Raw genomic sequence first — 21,011 nt, forward strand, 5'->3', positions numbered from 1 at the left:
TTGGGGGGAAGGTGGCAGGGGGGCTTCTACTTGGCTAATTCCCCAGTGCCGGGACAGACCACTGAAACAAGGGTGGGGCGTGAGAGAGAGCCTGGGTTCGTGTCCCCACGAAGGAGGGGTTGCTCAGTCCTTGACCATGGCACTCCTACCCCTGGCAAGGGCAGGGGGGCCCCACATTACCCTCCAGGCTCTAAACCCTATATGCACGCCGCCCTGCAGGGGAGCCGCCTGCCCGCACTGACACCCTCACACACAAGAGCACCCATGAGGCCACCTCAGGGAGAGGCCTCACAGGTGTCTGCATGGGACAGGTGCAGAGCTGGCCTGGTCTGGCCCCTGGTGGGTAGCCCTGGATCCCCCAAAGGGACCGGGGTCGATGGGGAGCCCTCACGGTGCAAAGCCTGGGGGGAGTCCCCTGGGGTCTCCAGTCCTTTGAGAGGCCCCCTCCCACTTACTCAGCTAAGAGTACTTGAGCACCTACTGTGGGCCAGGCATAAGTCTAGGCACCTGGCATCCGAAAGCAAACCAAGTAACAAATTCCCTGAGCACTTGGATCCTGGTCGGGGAGACAGATGATAAACAAACAGGCACAATAAATCAGGAAATCACAGAGTGTGCGAAAAGCCATCCGCGCTATGGAAAGTCAGGAGGCGGGTGGGAGGCTGCAATTTTAAACAGGTTGCATGGGTAAAGGTTACTGAGGAGGTGACATCTGAAGCGGGTGAGGGAACAAAGTCTTGGCAGATGTCTGGGTGAGGGGTCCAAGTGAAGGAGCGGCCAGTGCAAAGGTCCTGGGGTAGGACTGCGTTTAGGAGCAGTGAGGAGAGAGGGGGTGAGAGGAAAGAGGTGATAGGGAAGGTCATGCAGGTTTGGACCACAGGACACCCCACGGGATTGAGATTTGCTGTGGTGCCAAGACGCAGGGGCTGCTGTTTTCTGAGTCAAGGGCTGCCTCTCCCCAGCTGCGACTCTGGCCCTTCTGGATGGGGAGATACAAGCCTTCTCCCCCACTGCTACGATAGGAGCCCCTTGACTGAAATTGCTTTTTTCACTAGACTGTGTGCTCCCTGAGGAAAGGACTGGGCACTGTCCCCACGGCGTCCCCAGCACAGCGCCTAGTGAAAAGACACTTGGCAAATATTCACAGATTTCATGAAAAGGTGCACCCAGCCTCACTCCAAGGAGCCCTACATACATATGCCTGGGAGCATGCCTGCAGGTGCCCACAAGATGCAGAGAGCTGTTCACACATGGAAACACACACACACACGCACACACACACTGCCAGCCCCTCTGCAAAACTCACAAACATGAGCACACAGGAGACCCTTATGAACATAGGACCAGCCTGTCGGACATGTGGCCGGCTGCACACAGGCTCGTCCACGTCACCATCCAAATCACACAGAACAGGTACACACAGGTGCGTGTAACAGAGGACTGGATTCTAGGGGCAGTGGGAGCCACTTCCAGACCTCTGTTCAGCAGCCCCCTCCCACCTGGGACCCCACTTTCTTTTTCATCAGGGTGGCCAAGGCGAGAGCTGGGAGGAGTTCTGGTGCAGTCAGGTCCAGCTCCAGACCCAGGGAACCCCCATCTCAGGAGCATCCCCCCCCACCGCCGCCTCCCTGGAGGGTCTGGAGGAGGGGAAATGTCTGGCGTCTGGAAATTGAATCCTTGAGAGGAGCCCACACAGAAACCAGAGCCTTCTGTGTGTCCTTGGCCACACGTCTGGCTGGAGAGGTAGGAGGGGGCAGAGACTGAAAACTTCAGCTCCCCGTGGCCAGAGGGTGGGGACATCGGGGATCCCGCTCCTCCTGTTCTCCATCACGGGCACCCATTCTGGGGCCAAGCAGCACAGCCTCCTGGGATTGGCACCCCCACCCCCAGATGCCCAGGCTGGGGCTGAAGCGCCACCCTCTCGCCTGCCAGACTGGGCACCCAGGGAGGACGCAGATGCCAGGCGCAGGCAGCAGGCAGCCCCGCACATGCAGGTGGACCCCAGGCTGGGACCAGATCGCTTGATGCGAACAGACTCCAGGGCAGCCAGGGCGCCCGCTGGCTACCCCCCCAACTGGCCGGCAGGGTCCTCCTTGGGCCCCCCAGGAGAAGAGGCTCCCCAGGGCAGGCTGGGAATAGAAACCAGGCTTCGAGTCTCCTGCCTTCCACCTCCTCCCTGCAGGCCCCACAGCCCAGATGCGCTGGTCCCCAGCTACCTGCCCTCCTCCAACCCTGGGCATCATCTCCACATCCAAGGGCAGACACAGCACAGGTGATCCTGCCTTAGGCCAGCTCTCCATGAGTGGATGTTGGGATGGGCACCCCCTGGAGTGAGGGAGGGCCTGGTAGGGCATTGGAGATCAGGAGTAACAAGCATGGGGTGAGCTAAGGCCCCGTGGGAGGCCAATGAGGAAGAGGAGGAAGAAGGTGGCAATGCCAGCAGGAGGGCCGGGCACTCACATGTGAGCACACACGTATGTGCTCGGTGCGTGGGGGCCATTGCTGCCAGCCAGGGATCGAAATGGTTCCCTTTTCTGCTTTCCAGATGATTTTTCATCTCTGTAATTAATGGGCAAGTCAGTTCTGAACAGCAAGGCAGGCAAATTACTAGCTAGGAAGATCACGGATAACTTTCTCGATATGATAATGAAAGTTGTATTCCTTCTCTTAGTCTCCCTGTTTTCATCCTACTTTTAAGTAATAAATTTGGCATTAGTGGCAGGGGAGTGGGGAGGAAGGAGAAGTCACCTGCCCCCAGGGCTGGGGCCTGACCCAGGCCAACCCGGAGTCCTCAGCCCCTGGCCATGGGGCAGATGGAGAGGATGAGAGACGGGGACCCTCCGTGGGGCACCCTGACACCCCGATGGCCGATTCAGGGCATCAGGCCTAGGAGACCACGTGGAGGGCAGGGAGCCCCCAGGCTGCTAGCCAGGGTGAAGGAGTTGGGACTGGGGTCAGGTTACGGGCTTAGGCCGGCCCTTGGGTGCTGGAGAGGGGAGCAGAGATCAACGGCCTCTCCCCAAGGAGGATGGAGATCCACAGGCCCGGAGCAGATATCCACTCTCAAGCGTAGTACCCCACACCTATCCTCACACTGTCCAACCCCGTCTCCTCGATGACTCCTGAAGCAGCTAAGAGAACAGGGCAAGCAGAGAGAGGGAGAGAAAGAGAGAGAGGCGGAGAGACAACCAGCCATCTTGGCAGCCATTTTGAACCCCTCCCCCTGCTTCCCCCTGCACACCACATGTTTGGAGGTGGGCAGCGGAACCCAGGCCCTGGGTCCTGCAGAAGCCAGGAGGAAAGGGGGCCCTGTTCTCAAGGCTGGGATGGAGGGACACCCACTCAGCTGCCATGACTGTGGGGGGGGGAGGGAGGAGTGGACTGCGGGGAAGGTACAGTGAGGTGCTGGGTAGGGATGGGGCTGGGTGCTGACCGAGACTGGAAGACTAGGGACAGGGATGTGCGTGCGGGCTGTGTGCAGGCAGGGGGCTGGCTGTCTTCAGATGGGTGCCAGGGGTGCACTGGAGAAATGCCTGTGGGGCCACTTTTTGGCCGGGGCTGGAGCACACACAGCGCTGCCCACCCTCTTCTGCACGGACTCCTGTCACAGGACCCTCAGATGGAAAGATGACAATTGAAACCCTCAGGCTTTACCTAGTGAACACCTGGGAGGGAGGGAGGGAGGGCTTGCTCTCAAAGCCCGAATCCGGGTGGATTAAACCCAGCAGCTTCCCACGCTTAACCGGGTACCGCGGAGAGAAGATGCTCTCGGTGGCTACAGCCGGCCAGACACCCAGACAGACCCCTCCCCATCCCCCGCGCCTCTGCCTCCCAGAGAAAAACAACCCCCAGCCCGGCATCCTGCGGTGCCAGCCCCCAACGCGGCTCCTCTGGGGGCCGGGGCCCGCGCGCGGCGCGCACACGCACCCTCTCCGCTCACACCCAAACACCTACACAAACAGGGCGCCAAGCACCCGCGCGCACACGCACCGGGGACACGCAGGCACCGCCGCGCCGCTTCCCCACAAAGGCTGGCGCGCGCGCGGGCACACGCAGCCACGCGCGGGCACACTCGCGGTCCCCTCCCCCCACCGGGCACCCCGCGGCCGCGCATCCGCACCCCCGACACTCCATGGGGGCTGCCTCTCCCGGTCCCCTGGACGGTGCGGGTGAAGTGCAGGCCGCCCTCGATTCCCCTAGCGCTCCTGTGCGGTGACCCGCGGCTCCAGCATCCCCTCCCCCTTCCCGGCTAGCACAGGCCCCGGCTCCCATCCTCCCTACCTCGGCCCACACACCTGGCCCAGGTACGGCGTCCCCCTCGCCCTGGGCCCGCAGACACTCACCTGTCCAGCGCCGCTCCGGGGTCGGCTTTGCGCGTCTCTCCTGCGGCTCCGCGAACCCAGGCCCCCCGCCCGGCACATCTCCCGGAACCGGGGCGGGGGTTAAACGGGCGAGGGTTGGCGGGGCCCAGCACCGCCGCCACCAAACAAAAATTAAAAAAAAAAAAAAAGCGGATTACACAGCTCCAAAGGCGGCCCCCTCGCGGCAGCGGAGACTCGGGGCTGGGGGCGACCGGGTCCGCGCCCCTCCCAGGGAGGGAGGCGGCGGAGGCGGCGGGGCGGGGGCGGTGTCAAAGCTCCGGGGGCTGGGGCGAGGCGGAGCCCCCCGAAGAGGCGCTAGCAGCTGCCCGCATCTCCCCCGCAGCTCCGCTGCCCCGACGGAGGCTGCACGTGTGCGCCCAGGCGACTTCCCAGCCCCCTCCGACGGTGGCAGCCGAGGGGTTAACGGGGCAGCTGGGGCGCCCCTGCAGCCCCCCGCGGCCCGGCGGCGCCGCTCCGGGGCCCGCGGGGCCCCATCCGCCGGGGCCTTCTCGGCAGACGGCGGGGCGGGGGCGCCGCAGCGCCGACAGCTCCCGCGCCGACGGCTCGGGCTCCCCGCAGTGGCCGCAGGGGGCTCGGATAGGGGGCGGGCGCCGCGGAGCTTGAGGGGGAGCGCGGCTGTAGGCGGGCGAGGCGGTGTCGCGCCCTCGGGGTGTGAAGGGGGGGCGCCCAGCCGGGCCCGTGGGCACCGCAGGACGCGCGGACAGAGCCGGCGCCGGGCACCAGCAATGACAAGCCGCCTTCTCGCCCCTCTCTCCGGCGCACCAGCTCCAGGAGGGGGGCGCGGGCGCGCATAAAACGCGGCGCGGAGCCGCCGCCCAGGACCGGCCGCAGCAACCTGCCCGAGCGCACCGGGGGCCGGCCCGAAAACCCGGGATGGACTTTCCTCCCCTTCGCCCCCTCTAGAAAAACGGGGAGAGGGAAGGAGACGAGCTGGATCCCGGCGTTGGAACGGGAAGTGGGGGAGGGGAGACAAGCTCAAGGAAGACCCGGAGCGGATTTTGCCCGTAGCGAAGTAAAGGAAAGGCGCCGAGCCCGGTGAGGGAGAAATGGGAGAGATCTGGAAGGGGTAAGCAAAACCCGGGTTGGATTCGATAGAGATGGGAGGAACGAAGGAAGCTGCGACAAGAAATGCACCCGGGGCACGCAAATTTCGGGCCGGATTCTTCCTCGGGAGACGGAGTAATGCGTCATGCCTAATGCAGTGGGAACAAGCAAGACCTGGCCTAGAGTTCCCAGACCTGGGCTCGCAGGGGGCTCCAGGAGGGGGCTGCGTAGCGGCTGAGGCGCGTGGGCCGTCTTCCTGGCAGCGACGTGCAAGAAGGAGGGGCAAAAGGAGGGATGGACTCGGACACGAAAGGATCCGGAGCGCTGGCTGCACCGAAGCGGGCAGGTAAAAGCGGTTTCAGGATCCAGGGGTGATGCGAAGGGAATGCAATGAGGAGGCCGCTACCCTGGGAGACCAGACCTACAATGAAAGGCATGGGAGGGCCGCAAAGCCAGGACTGGAATAAGCGGGATGGGACAAGACCCCCCCCCCCCAGCAAAAGACCCCTGGCAACTGGACAAGGGCTTGGAGCTGACCGGGCCGGAGGAGCGGGGAGGGGGGTGTTAGGGGGAGGTTAGTATCTATATAAACACCTCAAACGTCTCGCTTTGGGAGGGGGGCGGGGGAAGGGAGAAAAAAATTGAATTTTAGGTTCTCGGCAAGAGCAAAAACTCGGAACGGATTTCCACAGCCTAACAACTGCACTGCAGCTGGTGGACTTGAAGAAGTAGGGCAAGGAACCAGCGGGTTCCTAGGCATCTGGCCGAGTGAGGCGAGGGGCAGGTTTCAGGCTGAGGCTACCGAAGGGAGCCCCGCACCCCACCCCGGTGTGGGGAAGGCAGTCCGACTTGGCTTGGATCCCCGGAGCCAGAGCTGTGACTGCCAAGACCCACAGTGGGGACTATAAAACCGGGTCCCAGGCCAAAAATAGGCACTTCGGCAGAATAGACAGGTCAGTGCAGGGTGGGGGCTGAGGAAAAACTGGAGGGGGGTGGCAAGGATCCTTGAGGGGGGCGGGTACGGGAAGGTCCTGAGAGGTAAGATCCGGTGAGGATTTCGGGAGAGCGAACCTGGAAGCCTGGCATTTTATGAAAGATGGGTGCAACGCGAAGACTGATGGGTGGGAAGGAGCAAATCCCTGGCTTGGATCCTCGGGGAAGGGAGTCCATCCAAGGGAGGCCTAAATAGTAAACCGGCCAGTTCATACAAAGTCCGGGCTGAATCTTGGCAGACACAGTGGGCAACAGTGGGGGGAGTAGGGCAGACAAGTCCCGATCTGGATTACAGAGGAAGGGGACTGGCTGAGGATGGGGAGGGGGGCAAACCCTTGTCTCTACCTCCAGGGAAGAGAATGCATTACCACCCCAAGTTGGCTCTGCAGAATGGGTGAGGAACTGGGAAAGAGTGTGGAAGTAGCAGGGGGCAGGTGGCGTGGTAAATACACAAAACTTGGGGCAGACTAGGATGGGAACTATGAATATCTAAGAAAGCCTAAAGGGAACATCTGCAAGTGAATTAACGTGTCCTCTAAGAATCCCTTCCCAGAAGCCTGTCCTGGTGGCTGTGGCTGAATTTAGGGAAAGGCAGAGACTCCAGACTTCCAGGCTGGCTGGGTAACCAGGGGCTACCTCTAAGGCACCCACCACCCTTTGACCCCCTGCTGTGGGCAGCCATCATTTCAGGGCAGGGATTCTTATAGCCTGGAACCTGGGCCAAATCCAGCCCCCAAACTTCAGAGGTGGAGAGAGTAGGTGGGCTACCTTTGTTCCTCCTTCACACCCAGGGTTCCCTGGCTGCAGACTTTGGGCCTTAAATCTGGGTGACCCGGCCCATCAGCTGGATCTGAGGGACCAAATACGTATGAAGTTGAGGTTGGTGGCTGCGGAAAGGATCCCATCCATCTGTGGTTGGTGCAATACCAGGATGGGAGGATGGGGGAGGTTCCACGTCTCCACACATCAATTTCCCACTTTGAGGCCTCTCGACAGCACCTGGTAGGACCATGGAAGGCTTTGGGGTGCTGGGGAGAGGGGGCAGTGCCACAGGGGGCAACCAGGAACCCTCCCCCCACATCCACACAGTCAGCTTTCTATAAACCCAGCAGGACTGAAAGGGGGAAGAACGTGCATCTCAAGGAAAGCTGAGCATCTCCAGAGCCCTCTGGCTCCAAGCCTCCTCCCACCACTCCACCCTCCGGCCCTGAGCAGTCCACCCACCTCCCTTTGTGGAGCAACCCTAGGAACCTATGAGGGTGCCTGGGAGATGGCTCTAACTTGCATTCTTTAGTGGCTGCGAGAAGCAGTGTCTTTAACTTATATGAGGGCAAGGAGTGACATGCTTTAAGAAACCCCCCGGCTCAGTTTGGAAAAATCCTGGCCAGGACCCCCTCCCAGCCCCTCCTATTTCTCCCAAAGCCCGCGGTCAGTGGAGCACCCCTGGTCGTGGCCGGGATCAGTTCACTAGCCTCCATTCCATCTCGGTTTTCTGGCCTCACGGGCGAGGGGCTCACGAGGCGAAGGATAAGTAGAGGCTGGGGGCGCGAAACAGCCCCAGCGCCTCTTCCCTCCCAAGACCCTGGGCTGCGCAGTCGCAGTGGAGGCCGCGCCAGCATCCCGGCTCCGGAAACTAACGCGTCCGCGCGCGCGCAGTCTCGCCCGGGCTCTGAGTGCCCAGCACTGCGCGTGTCCGTCCCCGCGCCCAGGACGTCCTACTCCCTACTACCAGGGCGCTCCTCGCTTCGGGCATCCTACCTTGTGCCTCGGGATTCCCACGGCCAGCGTGACCCGCGCCTTGGATACCCAACGTCCTGTGCATCCTGAGCCTGGACGTCCCACTTTTCTCTGCACCCTGTGCTAGAAAACCCCCGCACCCAGGTTGCCCCACGCCTAGGACACGCCACGTAGCGATCCCCCGGCGTCTTGGAGACCCTACATTCTGCGCACCTAGCACCTGGGGCACCCTGTACTCAGACGTGGATGGCTCTTTTCACCTGTGCCCTCTGCCCTCGCCCTGTGTCCTCCATGTGTTGTGCCCACTGCTTCAGGCACTTATGCTGACCGTCCAGGGCGCTGCACTCCTCCACCCTCCCCTGTCGCCGGAGCTCTGTGTCCTCTGTCTCAGGCCTGGCGCCTTCAATCATGGGTGTCCTACCTTGGGTTCCGGGGTGGGGGGTGGGTGTGGGGCACAGACCCAGAACACGTGCGAGGGGGGAGCGGGGCTTGGGGTTGGGGATGAAACACGCTCCTGGATTCAGGAACAGCGCGCAGACCTCCACTGCCCAGCAGGCGTCCCCGGCCCGGGTTTTCCTAGAGCCCGCTCAGCACAGGATGTACAACCCTGAGGGTCTTCTCATCATTCGGTTCATGTATTCATTCCTTCCATTCATTCTTCAAACACAGAGGACCCCTGACAGCCTTTAGTGTAGCCGGGTGCTAGGTGCTGAGAATGCCCTAGTGGCCTGGCAGCAGAACTGGAGGCCTTCGCAGGGTGCATCCCCAACCCGTGGGTAAGGCAGCCACAGAAAGCATGATGGAAGTAGCTCTGGAAAGTGAGCAGGGGGCTAGGGTAGTGGATGGTGAATCTGTCCAAGCCTTGAGGGGTGGATGGGTGGGGTTCTGTGTGCCCCTGGCTCTCCTGGAAGCTCCCTGTACCCCCACCTTGGGCAGTGACTGAGCCCCGTTCTGTCCTATGCCTTTACTCAAATGAAAAGCCAGGTAAAGTGGCCTCAGAAGTGAGCTGGGGGGATATTGCGTGGGCGGGGATTAATTCCAACTGCTATCTTTGGGTGTGGGGGGAGGTATGCATTCAGTCAACAAGCATGTATTGAGCACCTGCTAGGTACTGGGGGCACAGCAGTGAACAAGGCAAACAAGCTTCTCTGTTCTTGGGGCTGACATTCCAATCAGGAAGACATGAGAAATCAGACAAAAGATACAGGGTGTCAGATGATGATAAGTGCTATGGAAGAAAATTAAGGAAGGAAGACAGAAATTTTAGATAGAGGAGGTCAGGGAAGACCTCACTGAGAAGGTGGTATTTGGGTAAAGACCTGAAGAGATGGGAGGAGTCATGGCGAGATCTGGGGGAAGGGGGTTCCAGGCAGAGGGAACAGCCCATGTAAAGGTCCTGAGGCAGAAACATGCTGGGTGTTCAAAGGATCCATGAGAGGGCCTGTGTGGCTGGAGGTGGGGTGTAAGGGCAAAAGGAGGAGGAGGTGAGGGTAGGGAGGTAATGGGCCAGATCATGCTGGCCTAGTGTGCTTTGGGGAGAACTGATTTTTGCTTGGAGTCAGCTGGGAGCAATGGAAGATTCTGAGCAGACGAGGGATGTGCCCTGACTTAGATGTTCACTGGTGCCCTCTGGCCCTGGTGGGAGAACAGAGTGTGGGGGGTCAAGAGCAGAAGCTGGGGGAAGCGGCCGCATAGCACAGGGAGGTCAGCTCGGTGCTTTGTGACCACCTAGAGGGGTGGGATAGGGAGGGTGGGAGGGAGGGAGACGCAAGAGGGAAGGGATATGAGAACAGATGCATATGTATAACTGATTCACTTTGTTATAAAGCAGAAACTAACACACCATTGTAAAGCAATTATGTTCCAATAAAGATGTAAAGAAAAAAAAAAGAGCAGAAGCTGGGGGACCAGGGAGGAGGCGACTGCACTGGTCCAGGTGATCAATACTGGGGTAGGAGCAGGGAGGTGACAGGAGGTGAGCACCGGGTGGATTCTGGGTGTACGTTGAAGGTGGAGCAGATATATGGGAAGTGGGATGCAAGGGAAAGAGGCAAGTCAAAGCCTGTGGCCTGAGCACCTGGAAGGATGGAGACCCTCGAAGGAGGGGTGGTTTTGGAGGTTAGATCCAGGAGTTACATTTGGTTTAATAGATATTCAAGTGGAGGTGTCTGAGTAGGTGACTGAGGAGAGACCCAGGCTGGCTGAGAAGTGGACCGAGTCTCATTTAGTCTTTATTTTTTGGCTTTTTTAAACAGCTTTATTGAGGTATAGTTCACATATCATATAATCTACTAGTCTTTTTTTTTTTTAATGGTTATCTTTATTGTTTTTTATTTTTTGCTGCACCGCATGCAGGCTCTTAGTTTCCTGACCAGGGAAACCTGTGCCCCCTGCAGTGGAAGCATGTTTTAACGACCGGACCACCAGGGAAGTCCCTCATTTACTATTAATGATCACCCCGTGAGGTAGTTACTTTCTCCCCATGTTACAGAAGGGAAAGCTGAGGCTTGCCCAAGTAGTTAAAAAAATTGAAGTCAGCTTCTGAGCAGGACTGCCTGACCCAGGACCTCGCTTGGAGCCGCTGCCCTGCTACTCAAGTGTTGGTGGTCGCCTGGCTCCCAGCTTCCCTCTGGCTCATCCATTCATCCTCAAATACCAACAGATGGAGGAAGTGAATACTAAGCTCCAGACAGGGCAAGCACTGGGATGAGGCGAATGAGGCACTTCCTGGGCCACAAAACTTAAGAGGATGCCAAAAAAACTCAGTGATCAACAAAAATAATATTGGAATGCAATATTTAAGAAACCCCAAATTCATGTAAAAATTCCACACTGACCAAAATAATCAACTTTTAAAATAAAGGCAGGGGCATCCCTGGTGGCGCAGTGGTTGAGAGTCCGCCTGCCGATGCAGGGGACACAGGTTCGTGCCCCGGTCCGAGAAGATCCCACATGCCGCGGAGCGGCTGGGCCTGTGAGCCATGGCTGCTGAGCCTGCGCGTCCGGAGCCTGTGCTCCGCGCAATGGGAGAGGCCACAACAGTGAGAGACCCGTGTACCGCAAAAAAAGAAAAAATAAAGGCAGGATCAATATGAATGCCATATGGAGCCACGTTGGAGCCAGAGGGGAAAGGGAACATTGGGAAAATTGGTGCTATCTTTTTATTGAAGATTTTGACATTTTGTTCATCATGAATTTTTGCATGAATTTTAATTTTTTTTTAAGTATTGCATTAAAATATGCTTTCTCTTTTTTTGCCTCACCCTGGTCCTGACACTGGTTCCAGGCCCTGTTTTGGAAGCTGAGGGTATGATGGTGAATAAGAGACACAAAGTCACTGTCCTCCTGGAGCTTGCACTTTATTGGGGAGGCTGGTGATTCACTAGTAACAAGAAGAAAATTTCAGAACGTGAACAATTCTATGAAGGAAAAAGCAATGAGGAATCATGAGATGGGATGTGGGTGAGTATGATTTAGGCTAAGGTGGCTGGGAGGGTTGTGCATGTGGAGACATTTGAGCTGAGACCTGAAAGCGGAAAGGAGCTCATCATGTGCAATCTGGGGGAAGGGTGTTCCAAGAAGAGGAAACAGTAAGTGCAAAGGTCCTGTGGTTGGAACAGACAGGACTATTTGAAGAGCAAGAGGGCCAGCTTGGTGGGACCACCAGACACAGCCTGAGAGGCTGTGGGGAAGGTCTGGACTAGATTCTCAGTGACAGGAGGAGCTAAGGGAAGACTATGATCAGGGGGGTGGCATGGTCTTCTTTGAACATTTAACAGATCATAGGATCAATAAATACAACATAGACTTACCATATGACCCGGCAATTCCACTCTTAATTAAGTACCTAAAAGAATTGAGAACAGGTACCCAAATAGATACTTGTACACCAGCGTTCACAGCAGCACTATTGACAGAAGCTTGAAGATGGAAACAACCCAAATGTTCATCAATGGTTGATCAGATAAATAAATGTTGTATAATCATTATTCACCCGTAAAAATGAATGAAGTTCTGATACATGCTACAGTGTGGATGAACCTTGAAAACATTATGCTGAGTGAAAAAAAATCAGACGTAAAAGGTCGTGTATTGTATGATTCCATTGATATGAAATGTCCAGAACCGGCAAATCCCTAGAGACAGAAAGCAGATTGGCGATCGCAAGGGGCTAGGGGAGGGGGGAGGGCAAGTTACTGCCACTGGCTACAGAGTTGCCTTTTGGGATGATGAAAATGCCTTGGAACTAGATAGAGGTGATGGTTGTACAACATTATAACATTGTGAATGTACTAAATGCCACTGAATAGTTCACTTTAAGATGGTTAGTGGTTAATTTTGTGTTTTGTGAATTTTACCTCAATTAAAACAAAATTATAGAGAGGATTTGAGAGGGAGCCAGGAGACTGGGGAGATGGATTTCACAGTCAGTTCAGGTGAGGGCGATGGAGGCCTGGAACAGGATGCTGGGGAGAAGTGGTCAGATTTGAGGCATAGGGTCAGAGCCAACAGGATGCCCTCCCTCCATGCACCCCCACTCCCCTATCAGGACTACTCAAATGTCACCTCTTGATCACGCTGTTGAAAACTGCAAACACTCCACCATCCTCACTCCAGGAAGGCAAGAGTCCAGGAAGCCTCCCCTGTCCTGTCTGAGCAACAGCAGGCAGGCAGCAATGGTGGTCCATTCCCACCAACTGGGAGGGGAGGTCAGTTGGGCTGCGCTTCCCTCCCCGGCCGCTAGGGGCCGCTGCCCCGCTGCTCTGTGGCCGCCAGGTGAGGAGGCCCCGCCTCTTCCCCACCAGGTGCGCTGGAGGCAAGTCCCAGGGGCCAGGGGAGGAGGGTGAAGAGCGCAGGGCCGGGGGAGGAGTCCGGGGTGAGGGGACGAAGTGGGGGTGAAGGGAGAGAGCTGAGCGTGTCCGACTTGGGGGCTGCTGAAAGTGGGGAGAAAAAAACGCCATGGGGACGTTGGAGGAGTCAGGTAAGGAGCAGAAGGCGATGGCTGGCTGAGTGCTTGGGAGAGAGGAGGGGTGAGGAGGGAAAGCTGAGGGGTCTGGCGGAGGGCGGGGGTGGGGGGTGGAGGTGGGGGACTACCGAGGGCGTAGGGCACAGTTGGTGGAGGGAAGACAGGTGAGGAGTCAGGAAGAGTCCTGGAGGTGAAGGACGTGACTGGGGGACAGTTGGACAGTGCATGGGCGGCTGGGATAGTTGGGGGGTGGGCCTGGCCTGTGAGAAATTAAAGACCCCAGGGAAGGGTCCCTTGACCCCTAGGGCCAGCAATGGGGAAGGAGCTTCTGAGGAGTGAGGTGTGCATGTCAAGCTCCGCCTAGGAACCCAGCTTGCTTCTGCAACCTGGCAGGTGGGCTCTCCCTCTCTCTTCTTCATGCCCCACGCCCCATGGCCAGTATTCACTGTGCATTGAGTTAGGTGGTGGGCAAATGAAGGAGACAGATGCAGTCCTGCTTGACCGGGAACTGGTAAGGAATCCACGATGTGAGGGATGGAAGACAGGGACTGTGGGAGAGTTCAAGCTGGAAGCCCTACCCAGCCAGGGGGCTCAGAGAAGGTTGCTCTGGGGAAGTGACCTATAAGCAGACAGCAGGAACCCACCAGCTGAAGATAGAAGACCCTGGTGGTCTGGGCAGAGAGGAGGTTCTGAGGATGTTGCCAAGAAAAATGCCAGCAGGGTCCAGGCTGCAGTAGGGCAGGAGGAAGGTAAAAAGTGATTCCCAAACTTGCATGAGCCCAGGACAGGGGCCTCAATGCCAGATGCTGACAAGGGAAGAAAACCAGAAATGGGGCAGGTGTGAGGCAGCGAGGAGGGAGGGTGACAGCTGTGGGGAGCTGGATATGCACCCCCTTTTAAGCCGGCAGCCGCTTGCTACTACTCAGCTTCAGCTGAGAGCTACTACATGGGAAGTCAGGCTCGGAATTGACAGAATAGATTCTTCAAGAGAGAAGTCAGGGGTTTTGTGCAAAATTCCCTGAGCTTTAACTCTCACAGACTGATCTACTGATTGCTGTCAATTGCTCTGACCCAGCAATTCCATTCTTGGGTTTATTCCCAAGGGGAATGGGAGCTTCTGCCACCAAAAGTCACATACATGAATGTTCATAGCAGATTCATTCACCATCGCCAGATGCTGGACACCGGCCATGTGACCATCGACTGGCAAATGGAAAATTAATTGGGGTTTACTCATTCAATGGAATATGGTGCAGCAATGAAAAAGAACAAAGTATGGGGACTTCCTTGGTGGTCCAGTGGTAAAGAATCCATCTTACAACGCAGGGGATGCAGGTTCCATCCCTGGTGAGGGAACTAAGATCCCACATGCCACAACTACTGAGCTTGGGCGCCTCAATTAGAGCCCACGTGCCGCAAACTACAGAGCCCACACACTCTGGAACCCACGCGCCACAACTACAGAGCCCACACGCCCTGAAGCCTGCGCACCACAACTAGAGAAGAGGAAACCCACATGCCACAACTAGAGAGAAGCCCGCGCACCACAATGAAGAGCCCACACGCCACAACGAAAGATCCCACATGCCTCAACGAAGATGCCACATGCTACAACTAAGACCAGATGCAGCCAAAAAGAAAAGAACAAGGTATGAACTCATACACAGCCCTGTGCATGATGCACATGACACAAATAGGGTTCACTGCATGATCACATACCTGTGACACTCAAGGTTGGGCAGAAGTAATCCGGGGAGTCGGGGGAGCCCAGTGTTTCCTAACTTTGGACCACTGACATTTGGGGCTGGATGATTCTTTGTTGTAGGGGGTCTATCCTGTGCATTGGAGGATGTTGAGAAGCATCCCTGGCCTCTCCCCACTAGATGCCAGTAGCATGTGCCTAGTTGAGATGAATGTCCCTTGTGGGAGGGCACAATCACCTTCAGGTGAGGCCCACTGGGAAATTGATATTTTGAGGCAAGGCACTCACCCGAAAGTGGCCTTGGGGAGCTCTCGAGGGACTGGAAAATTCTATATCTTAAGCTATGGTGGTGATCAGGGTGGAACATTTTTTTAAAATTCACAGAACTGTATTTTAGAAGTATGTGCTTCACAATAAAAGAGTGAACCCTACAACATGAATGACCCTCAAAAACATGATGCTGAGGGGAAAAGCCAGACACAAAAGGCCACAGATTACATGACTCCATTTATATCAAATGTCCAGAAGAGGACAATCCACAGAGACAGAAAACAGATTAGTGGTTGCCAGGGGGTGGGGGTGAAGGGAGGGGGTAACGGAAAGTGGCTGCTAATGGGTCCGGGGTTTCCTTTGGGGTGACAGGAACGTTCTGGAATTAGATACTGGTGATAGTTGCACAACACTTGAATATACAAAAATGCACTGAAGTGTACACTTTTTTTTTTTTTTTTTTTTGCGGTATGCGGGCCTCTCACGTTGCGGAGCACAGGCTCCGGACGCGCAGGCTCAGTGGCCATGGCTCACGGGCCCAGCTGCTCCGCGGCATGTGGGATCCTCCCGGACCGGGGCACGAACCCGTGTCCCCTGCATCAGCAGGCGGACTCTCAACCACTGCGCCACCAGGGAAGCCCCTGAAGTGTACACTTTAAATGGTTAATCTTAGGTGAATTTTACCTCAAAAAGAAATTATATTTTTTTAAAAAAGCGTTAACCCAAACAGGCTGAACAGAACTGGTCCCTGGGCCAGCTTGGCCATTTTGCAATGGAGGGAGGGAATGGTAGGAAAGTGAGGTAACAGCTTCTGTCCAGAGAAAGTGCAGAACAGGAGCTGTGGGCCCTCTTGGCAAGGGGAGGGCTGCAGCAAAAAGTATGTCTTGGCTCAGGGGAGCAGTCTCTCTTAACCCAACCTGTCAGCCCTGGAAAGAAATTGCAGGCAGGTCAGAGGCCAGCCTGCGAACTGTTGAAGGGAATGCAGAGTTCTGACACGTGGAAGAGAAATGACAACCGCTCAGCTCAGCCTGACGCCACAGAGGGCTGATAAACACCCACCACAGTACTTGCGGGGTGGGGGGGTGTTCTCTGCGAGCTGGGGGGCAGATGGGGGCTCACCCCAGCTCTTCGGCAGCTCACAGAGGAGCAGACTTCCTGAGAGCTCGGCCTGCATTGGAAACAGAGGGCCATCGGGTGACATTTGGACCTGTGCGCCCCGTAGTGGGGGGCTGGGGGTGGGGGAGGGAACCACCCACTGTGAGCCGGAGGCCGGAGGCCAGGGGCCAGGGGCTGGGCTTCCAGGCTCTGAGTCTCCACTGGCTTCAAAAAACGGAATGAGTGAAGAGAGAAAGCAAGCAAGCTAAGGGCTCCAGAAGCTGTTGGGACCTGGCTGGTGGGCCAAATGGCGGCCCCCACAAGATATGTCCACCTAAAACCTGGGACCGTGAGCTTATTTGAACACAATGCCTTTGCAGATATAATGAAGGCTCTTTTGATGAGATGATCCTGGTTAGGGTGAGTCCTAAGTCCAATGACAAGTATCCTTAGAAGAGAAGGGGCAAAGACAGAGGAGAAGGCCATGTGAAGACAGAGGCAGAGATTGGAGTGATACAGCCACAAGTCAAGAACCACCAGAAGCTGGAAGAGGCAAGGAAGGATCTTCCCTTAGAACCTGTGGAGGGAGCACCACCTGGCTGACATCTTGATTTCAACTTTGGTCTTCAGAACAGTGAGAGAATAAATTCCTTATTTTAAGCCACCCCGTTTATGGTCTTTTGTTACAGCAGCCCTAGGGAACTAATACAGGCCCTGATATTCAATTCTCTGAACATTTATGAAACCCCTGGAAGGCCCTGTGGTACAGTGGGGAAGGCAAACATTTGAATGGATCACTCCAATATATATATATATATATATATATATATTTTTTTTTTTTTTGGCCACGTGGTGAGGCTTGCAGGATCTTAGTTCCCCGACCAGGGATTGAACCCAGGCCATGGCAGTGAAAGTGCTGAGTTCTAACCACTGGGCCACCAGGGAATTCCTGGGATCACTATTAATGGAGGAGTGCATGGAGGGATGGACATCCCATGGGGTGGAGGACTGCCTGGGAACCTGCAGCAGAGGTGACAACAGAGAGCTGGTGACAACACATGCCTATAGAGGACAGCAGGTAGTATAAACATGCTGAGCAGCCAGGTCAAGAAGACCACTGCCTCAGCAGTAGCACAGGTGACCTTCAGTTCAGTGATGGGGGGGGGCAATAAGGAGTGGTGAGGACTGTGGCAAAGACTAATAATAATTATTAGCATTTATCAGTACTTGCTAAGCCCTCTCCTTACACAGTATTAACTCATTTATCCTTGCATCAACTCTAGTGGCAGGTATTATCCCTATCTACCAGGTGGGTTAACTGAGGCGTAGAGGCTGTACCACAGTCAGGGCCCTAGGCAGGAAACTAATGGTACATTCAAATTGGGTAATTTGAGCAGAGTTCAACGAAGGGACGAATTTATAAAGCATGGACAGATGTAGGGAACCACAGGAATAATGCCACACCTTGGGCTAGTAAAGGGGGGAGGATTAGCACACCTAGGTCTGAGAGGCAAGGAGAGGGAGCCGTTGCCATAAGCCGGAAACACCACAGGTTGCGTGGATGGGGAAAACCTGTGACCTCGAGTGACAGGGACACAGGTGGTCCACAGAGGCCACAGGGTGAGGGACCAAACTGAGGAACAAATATCTCTCTCACTTTCCCTCCCCACCCCCCGCAGGGGTCCTCATGGGCTAAATCCAACCTGAGCCAGAGGACCCAGAAGCCCGTTGGGGTCCACACAGCCCAGCCTCCCAGGAAACCAAGCTAGGTGGAGAAGCCAGGAGAATTGCTTCAGGTGGGCAAGCAGAAGATTCCAGAACAGGAAGATTGAGTGATTCTGTCTGGGTCCAGAGTCCCCTTAACCACTCACCACATGAGAGCTGGCAAACCTGTGCTGGCTCCTCGGTGTGGGGCTGCCCTTACCGAGCACTGCCCCTTGCGCTGGGCGTGTGCCCTCAGCTTCACAAAGGCTGCATCTTTTGATGGAAAGCCAGGAACACGGATTTTTATGCAACAATCGCCTGATATTTAAAAGGTGGCAACTCATTACAATTTTTAAGAACCTTGCATGGGCCAAACAAATCACATCCGTGGGCTGGATTGGGCTCTGGGTGTCAAACTCCCAGTTTCAAAAGGTGGACACAGACAGGGCAAGGTATCCAGATGCGGAAATGTTCTGAGGTAGCCATGCAAAGCATCATGGGTGAGATAGGGACCACAGATCAGTCAGCGGATTTGACTAGAAAGTGCCTGGGTCCCGGGCTGGTGCGGGGTGTGAGGATGAAACTGAACAGGTGTTTTGGGTCTAGATTGGGAGGGGCCATTAGAGCCAGGCTAACAGGTTTCAACTCTGAAGGAGAGAAGCCACTGATGGCTTTTAAACAGCCAAATGGCTCAGTCATGCTCGCATCACCCACCCCCACCCCAACGCTGGCTGTGCATCAGGCTTTCTTTGGGGGTGGAAGTACCGTGGATCCATAAATGAGTGAAAGAAATGAAAGAGCGCCCTCCTTTGAGTGTGCTCACAGCTTGGCGGGGAGGGCAGACGCATAAATGATAACGTCAGAACATGACGCACGGGGTAATGGTGGGTTAACCCATGTCTGCGTATATTTGACCAACTGCTGTGTGTTCCGCCATGGGGGTGAAGGGACAGGACATGGTACTGCTTTTGAGGAAAGAGGCAATGGATGAGGGAGGAAATAAAAGGAGAGGAAAATCCCAGGTGGTGATAAGAAAATGTAAAAATTAAAAGAAGGTGATTGGGGGAAGGGGCTCAGATCAAGCGGCCCACCGACCCATGTGACACCACAGGAAGTGGGCAGAAGCACAGTGCGTCCTGGCTGGGTCCCAAGACCCCCTTGGCCCCTGGGGCCCAGCAGCCTGGCCCGCCTACTCCCAGAGTCGCCCCCATCACACCAAGAACATACCCAGGGCTGACATGGATTCCTGACTCGGAGCCCGAGCAGGGGGAGAGAGGGGAAGAAAAACACCCATCTGTTCTCCCTCTGATGGAACGCGGTTCTTCACCCAGTGCTTAAACCCGGCGCTTCTCCTCCCATTTCCTCTCGGCAGCCAGCCGCGGTGATGCGATATAAATCGCTGCAAATGGGTTTTCCCAGCCGGTCGCCGTGTTGTTTTAATAATGGTTCATTTTCTGCCCGGGGGAGGAAAATATTCCGTCGAGAAATTGGGGTCTGGGTGATAATTTTGTGTGTGTGTGCATGTGCGCCTGGTGTCCCCCTCACCCCAGAGAAGATCCCAGAACATCCACTGAGACACCAAGTCACCTCTTGGGTTGGGTGATACCCAGAGCATCCCCCTCACCTGGACAAAGGAATTCCTCCAGCAACCTGGGCCCATTTACTGAGCACCTGCTGTGTGTGTGCCATACCTGAGCTAGGTGTAAGGGACATGGTGGTCTCCCAGGCCTGGCCTCCCCAGGCCCACATTCTAGAATGGGGGGAGAGATGGACATTTAAAAATAATTGTGCAAAACTATGGGACTTCCCTGGTGATGCAGTGGTTAAGAATCTGCCTGCCAATGCAGGGGACATGGGTTCTGAGCCCTGGTCCAGGAAGATCCCACATGCCGCAGAGCAACTAAGCCTGTGTGCCACAACTACTTAGACCATGCACCGCAACTACTGAGCCCAAGTGCTGCAACTACTGAAGCCTGCGTGCCTAGAGCCTGTGCTCTGCAACAAGAGAAGCTACCGCAATGAGAAGCCACTGCAATGAGAAGCCCGTGCACTGCAATGAAGACCTAACGCAACCATAAATAAATAAATAAATAAATAAATAATAAAAAAGCAATAATTGTGCAAAACTATGTAATTACAATCATGGAAACTGTTCAGGAGAGAGTGAGTGTTGTGATGGAATCGATAATGGGATTTTTGGCATAACTAAGGCCCCCACCCACTGAGGAAGAGACCCTTAAGCTGAAACTTGGAGGACAGATGAACAGAGTTGCAGGAGTGAAGGCCATCCAGGTGGGGGGAACTTCCTGGGTAAACATCTTTTCTTTTTTTTTGGTCCTGCCACAGGCCATGTGGGATCTTAGTTCCCTGACCAGCGATCAAAACTGTGCCCCCTGCAGTGCTGCAGTGGAAGCACAGAGTCTTAATCACTGGGCCACCAGGAATGTCCCTTGGGCAAACATCTTTTTTTTTTTTTTTCTTTTTTTGGCTGCGTTGGGTCTTCATTACTGCGTCCAGCCTTCCTCTAGTTGCGGTGCCCGGGCTTCTCATTGCAGTGGCTTCTCTTGTTGTGGAGCATGGGCTCTAGGCACGTGGGCTTCAGTAGTTGTAGCAGGCAGGCTCAGTAGTTGTGGCTTGCGGGCTCTAGAGCACAGTAGTTGTGGTGCACGGGCTTAGTTGCTCCGCGGCATGTGGGATCTTCCCGGACCAGGGATCAAACCCGTGTCCCCTGCATCGGCAGGCAGATTCTTAACCACTGCGCCACCGGGGAAGTCCTCCCCTGGGCAAACATCTTGAGGCTTGAAAGAACATGGTGCAGGATCAGACCTAGGAGAAAAGTCATGGGGTCCAGTGTAAGTGAGGGCTAGGTAGGTGCCTAGGAATGGCGTGTATCAGTGGCCAGAGACTTGGGAGCTTCCACCCTGTTTCTGGGCAGAGAGGTTTTCTCCTGTATTGAGATGTAGCCATGACTGTCCTGTGCATATTCAACCTTTAGTCTCAAGGCCAGTGACAGTCCTTGTTTTGTTGATTTAGAAACAGCAGCTGTGGAAGGCCATGTGGATTGTTAACGTCACCCCCTCATTCCTCCCCATCCCCAACCCTGTTCCTTTCCTTCCTG

The 21,011-nt window shown here is 55.8% G+C and overlaps 1 protein-coding gene and 1 long non-coding RNA gene across 3 annotated transcripts in view; one reads left to right on the plus strand and one right to left on the minus strand.

The window, feature by feature from the left end:
- ADGRL1 (adhesion G protein-coupled receptor L1) overlaps nt 1-5,354 on the minus strand; it is a 47,341-nt gene extending 41,987 nt beyond the window's left edge. The window contains exon 1 of one of the 2 annotated variants that reach the window (XM_081232802.1): nt 4,344-5,354. The gene's annotated coding sequence lies outside the window, so the exon portion shown is untranslated. The remainder of the gene's footprint in view (nt 1-4,343) is intronic. The other variant, XM_081232801.1, reaches the window with a different exon arrangement.
- Nucleotides 5,355-5,654: 300 nt separating this feature from the next.
- Nucleotides 5,655-14,957, plus strand: LOC308616571. Its single transcript, XR_014015725.1, has 3 exons — nt 5,655-5,772; nt 11,443-11,618; nt 14,297-14,957. It is a non-coding gene; the product is annotated as an uncharacterized lncRNA (long non-coding RNA).
- Nucleotides 14,958-21,011: the final 6,054 nt, after the last annotated feature.

This window comes from Mesoplodon bidens (genome assembly GCF_964165515.1).
Source record: "Mesoplodon bidens genome assembly, chromosome: 4".
In the NCBI taxonomy this organism is placed as follows: Eukaryota; Metazoa; Chordata; class Mammalia; order Artiodactyla; family Ziphiidae; genus Mesoplodon; species Mesoplodon bidens.